General features: G+C 48.8%; 1 long non-coding RNA gene across 1 annotated transcript; it reads right to left on the reverse strand.

Moving 5' to 3' along the window:
- Positions 1-1968: 1968 nt before the first annotated feature.
- Positions 1969-4937, reverse strand: LOC134957019 (uncharacterized). Its single transcript, XR_010186393.1, has 3 exons — positions 4733-4937; positions 3751-3884; positions 1969-2198 (listed from the first exon to the last, which is right to left on the reverse strand). It is a non-coding gene; the product is annotated as an uncharacterized LOC134957019 (long non-coding RNA).
- Positions 4938-5257: the final 320 nt, after the last annotated feature.

Here is a 5257-nt window from a genome sequence, read left to right on the forward strand (position 1 = left end):
TTTGAGATATCTATTGCGTTCCTCCTATTTTGAACACAAAAGCAGCCACCAAAAGTTTCTACGGCAGATGGTAAACTGTGAAACTCACCAAGCTCCAGAATGCAAAGCATTTATGAGCTTGGCACGGCAGCTAATGCCATTTCTAAATGGCTTTTGTAGTCTGTGGACTACATAATGCAATAATTCCCAGGAGAAGGATCCTTGGGATCCCTCTGCATTACTGCCTGCTTTCACATAAGCAGTCTGACGATTGCACATGTGAACTAGCGCAGCCGGGGTCTAAACCCAGAAGTAAAGTGATCGCATTAGCAATTATTTTACTTCTTATACATTGCAGGGACGGGCATGAGATTGGTACTCATTATGGCATAAAAGCTACACCTCTGGACTCACAAAGAGTCATCCTTCAGCACTCAGGAGAGGAAAACCCCCTTGGGGGGAAACCTCTGGGGAACCATGGCCTCAGGATCGCCCTTCCCTCTGGGCATTAAGAGGTGTACTAATAGAGGGGTCAGTATGCTATCCCAGTGCATGGGATCCCGGTGGTTGTCATACCGATGCTGGGATCCCAGTACAGAAAAGACCAACAGGGGTGAGTAAGGGGTGTTCTCCCCTCTCCCCACCCCCCTAACCCTGCCTGTCCGCAGTCTAACCCTAACCTCCCCCCTTTGTGCCTAACCCTCCCGCGGAGCTGCCTAATCCTAGCCTCCGTCACTGCTGCCTAAACCTAACCCTCCCTTCCCCGCAGCCTAACCACTCCCGGGGGTGCCTAACCCACCCTACCCACAGCCTAACACTAACTTCCCCCCAACTGCAGCCTAACCCTATCCTCCCCCCACCCGCAGCCTAATCCTAACCCCCCACCTGATGCCTAAACCTAACTCCCACCTGATGCATAAACCTAACCCTCCCTTCACTGCAGCCTAACCACCTCCGGGGGTGCATAACCATAACCAACCCTACCCGCTGCCTAACCCTAACTTCCCCCCACCCACAGCCTAAACCTAACCCCCTTCCTGATGCCTAAACCTAATCTCCCCACCTGATGCCTAAACCTAACCCTATCCTCCCCCTGCAGCCTAACCACCCCCGGGGGTCCCTAACCCAACCACCCCCGGGGGTCCCTAACTAACCCTACCCGCAGCCTAACCCTATCCTCCCTCCTCCCGCAGCCTAACCCAAATCCCTCCGCCTGATGCCTAACCCTCTCCCCACCCCCGTAACCCTGCCTGTCCGCAGTTTAACCCTAACCTCCCCCCTTTTTGCCTAATCCTGCCGCGGTGGTGCCTAATTCTAACCTCCGTCCCTGCTGCCTAAACCTAACCCTCCCTCTCCTGCAGCATAACCACCCCCCCTCCATCCCTGCTGCCTAAACCTAACCCTCCCTCTCCCGCAGCCTAACCACTCCCGGGGGTGCCTACCCTAACCCACCCTACCTGCAGCCTAACGTTAACCTCCCCCCACATGCAGCCTAAACCTAACCCAGCGCCTGACGCCTAAACCTAACCCTCCGTGCCCCGCAGCCTAACCACCCCCCAGTGGTGCCTAACCCTAACCCACCCTAACCGCAGCCTAACCCTAACCTCCCCTGACCCACAGCCTAAACTTAACCCCCTGCCTGATGCCTAAACCTAATCCCACCGCCTAAACCTCCCTCCCCCGCAGCCTAACCACCCCCGGGGGTGCCTGACCCTAAGCTCCCCCACCCGCAGCCTAAACTTAACCCCCCGCCTAACGCCTAAAATTAACTTTCCCACCTGATGCCTAAACCTAACCCTCCCATGCAGCCTAACCTCCCCTGGGGGTGCCTTTCCCACCCTATCCGCAGCCTAACCCTAAGCTCCCCCCACCTGCAGCCTAACCCTAACCCCCCGCCTGACGCCTAAACCTACCCCCGCCTGACACGTAAACCTAACCATCCCTCCCCTGCAGCCTAACCCCCCCCCCCCCCCCCCTCCACCCGTGCCCAGCCCTAAAGCTATGATCGTGGGGATAATGGGCATTGGAATCCTTTTCCATTCGGAGTTCCAACGTCGGGATTCTGAAGAGTGTCGGGATCCCAGTGTCAGTATTCTGACTGCCGTAAACCCGACAGCCGGTATCTTTACCGCATCTCCTAATAGGTAATGCATATGTCCCAACATTTGGAGCATGTGTCCGCAGCTCTCCTCCCAGGGCAGCTATTCAGGGATCACCCACTGCATGTAGACGAAGAGGAAGAGATGAAAAATCATTGTTAGTGGATGAACAAGCAGAGAAACAAACTGCAAACAGTGGTGTGGTTGTGTAGAGAGAAAAATCTCTAAGTAAATATGTTACTCTAACTACTGAGGACATGGAAAATACCTAAAATAAGGACAATTATCCCAAAGGGCCCATTGTTTTTATACAATACACACACTGGGGGGATAAGTTCTCTCTTATAGTAAATAGTGGGTACCTTCAGAAAATAAATTTGACCAGCAAATAATAAAAGGTATAAATTGTTAACATTTAGGGGTTAATCCAATTAGGTATGAGTTACCATTGCTGCAACGTTTCAACAGCATCCAAACTCACACCCTTCGTGGCCAGATTCAGCCTATGGGGCTACTGGAAAGTGCGGCTGTTGTAAGACAAACTCGCACCTAATTAAACTGACCCCTTAGTTGTTAAATGTGATAAAATAGTCAAATATAATGGTGTAATTGTGGGCCTGATTCAGTTGTGGTTGTTGAAGCGATCGCTGCTGCAGTCTTGCCGTTCACAATTGCATCATGAGTCTGAGCAGTCATAGGCTGAGCAAGTCTCCTAGACACAGGGGGCTCTCCAGCAGCAACACAGGTCGCAATGGGTCATTTATGCACGCACATGGAACGGCGTTTGAACGGACCTGACACGCCTGTATACAGTTAGCCACCCCCGTTACCACCTCAAACACTGACTTCCTGTCAATCACTTTGCGATGGGATCCTCTATGTGAGCTTGATTTCATTTAGTGCGCAGTGCAGCTTACACGCATGCACAGTGAAAAAGCATTGAGCCACTTGGTGCAACAGCAGCTCTGTGTCCGCATCTGAATCAGGCCCCCTGAGCGGTAAGGAGAAGGACTCTAGGGAAAGGACTATGTCACCTTTATTATATGTAAAGATAGGGAAACAGTCACTTGTTACAGCTCCAATTCACATCATTTATACCATTCTGTACCATTTCATCATTTGGTTATTCTATGGGGGATATGTATTAAGCCCTGCAGAGTGATAACGTGGAGAGAGGTAAAGTACCAGCCAATCAGCTCCTAACTGCCATGTTACAGGCTGTGTTTGAAAAATGACAACTAGGAGTTGATTGGTTGTTAGTTTATTGCTCTCCACTTTATCACTCTCCCAGGCTTTGTACACCTGCCCCCAGTTCATTGATATACTGTAAATGTCAGCCATTTCACTATCTCCCCAGATCTGTATTGTTCTTCCCCCGATCTGTATGTTCTGTATCATGCTCTCCCCACCCTTCCTGTTTTTCTGTATTACAATATGTACTACATCTCGCAACCCCCAAAAGGGTATGTCCTTCCACTATATGTCCTATAGAGTATGCCACAATTTCTATGTTTTTGTATTGTGCCCCCACACCATCTGTATGTGCTATACCAAGTTGCCCCCTTTTGCATGTTTTGTATTGTCCGCTCTCCTCCACCATAGACCCTATGTTTTGTACTGTGCTCTCAATACCCCCCACCACACACACAATTACACAAGTATGGTAACTTACCTCCTGCATGCTATTCTCCAGTCACTAATCCTCTGCGACCCCTCCCATCGTCTTCAACTGACACTTTGCAGATCTCTTTGCCGGTCACCCGACACTCTGCAAATCTCTTTGCCAGAACTTTGCCAAATGATGATCTAAATAACCAGAATTTCCTGGTCAGACATACTATATGTATAATTATACTACTACATTTTGTTACGTATTTTCATTTTTATTCATTTGCAATATATCTATTTTATTGACTTTTTATCCAAAACCCAAGATCCTTTCTCATAGAGACCCAAGTTATCTGCTCCAGGTTTTGGCCCTCATTCCGAGTTGTTCGCTCGCTAGCCGCTTTTCGTAGCAGTGCACACGCAAAGCCGCCGCCCTCTGGGAGTGAATCTTAGCTTAGCAGAATTGCGAACGAAAGATTCGCAAAATTGCGAATAGACATTTCTTAGCAGTTTCTGAGTAGCTCGAGACTTACTGTGCCACTGCGATCAGTTCAGTCAGTTTCGTTCCTGGTTTGACGTCACAAACACACCCAGCGTTCGCCCAGGCACTCCCCCGTTTCTCCAGCCACTCCCGCGTTTTTCCCAGAAACGACAGCGTTTTTTCACACACACCCATAAAACGGCCAGTTTCCGCCCAGAAACACCCACTTCCTGTCAATCACACTCCGATCACCAGAACAAAGAAAAAACCTCGTAATGCCGTGAGTAAAATACCAAACTTCTTAGCAAATTTACTTGACGCAGCCGCAGTGCGAACATTGCGCATGCGCAGTTAGCGGAAAATCGCACCGATGCGAAGGAAAATAACGAGCGAACAACTCGGAATGAGGGCCTTTATCTTCTCTAGTGCTAGGATCATGTTAGTATCATACACTGGGCCTAATTCAGACCTGATCGCATCAGCAAATTTGTTCTCTAATGGACAAAACCATGTGCACTGCAGGTGGGGAAGATGTAACATGTGCAGAGAGAGTATGGTAACTTACCTTCTGCATGTTATACTCCAGTCGTTGCTACCTCTACGACCCCTCCCGTCATCTTCAACTGACACTTTGCAGATCTCTTTGCCGGTCACCCGACACTCTGCAAATCTCTTTGCCAGATGATCTAAAAAACACAAAAGACTATCATTAAGCATAGTACTAGTTTAAGTACAATAAAATGTCCATGAGTCAACCAGTTTCCCAATTTTCCTTAAACCAAACAAGATACTTTCAAAGTTATCAATATCCCATTTATCTATTTTATTCACTTTTTCATCCCAAGTCGTTCCTTCCTGTGCTTCTCCTATTTATGTGTCCTTGTACCTGTATTCCCTGTTCTGTCTATCTTGTCTTGCCTTTTAGCGAACTATACTGCACTCTGTCTTTCTTACCCCCTCCATTATACCCTGCTATGTAGGACTCACCTCCTCCTACCTGTCTTCCTGCATGGAAACTGGAAACGTCAGCAGCTGTAGATAGAATGTTACAGGAAGAAGCATTGTGATGTCATGGGCTAGTGATGTCACA

The sequence above is a fragment of the Pseudophryne corroboree genome, chromosome 9 (assembly GCF_028390025.1).
Source record: "Pseudophryne corroboree isolate aPseCor3 chromosome 9, aPseCor3.hap2, whole genome shotgun sequence".
NCBI lineage: Eukaryota > Metazoa > Chordata > Amphibia > Anura > Myobatrachidae > Pseudophryne > Pseudophryne corroboree.